The following is a 417-nucleotide window of genomic DNA, read 5'->3' on the forward strand; positions in this document are numbered from 1 at the left end:
TAAATCTAATACACATTTAATATACAATATAATATTATGGACATAAAAATTAATTACATTTTTATTACTATACATTCTTTTACTTTACAGGACATTTGAAGCACAATATCGCAGTACATAAATATTTTATTATATATACTTTGGCGTGTATGGCGGTCATGGAATAGAGAGTTACATGGCTGCTCTTCATGCCAAAGATCCAAATTCAAAACCCATTACACCCAGAATACACATCATATATTAAATTTTATTTGATCGTACCCTCTCGGAAGGCAATAGCAAACCACCAAGAATATTTTGGCCATGACAATCTTTTCTAATAGATTGTTTGGAACCATTAAAACTGTAGGTCCCGTATAAGTGGATACATTGGACTAGATGCATGTAACATTACATATACATATATATATATATATA

Source organism: Atta colombica, unplaced genomic scaffold, assembly GCF_001594045.1.
Source record: "Atta colombica isolate Treedump-2 unplaced genomic scaffold, Acol1.0 scaffold107, whole genome shotgun sequence".
Taxonomy (NCBI): Eukaryota; Metazoa; Arthropoda; class Insecta; order Hymenoptera; family Formicidae; genus Atta; species Atta colombica.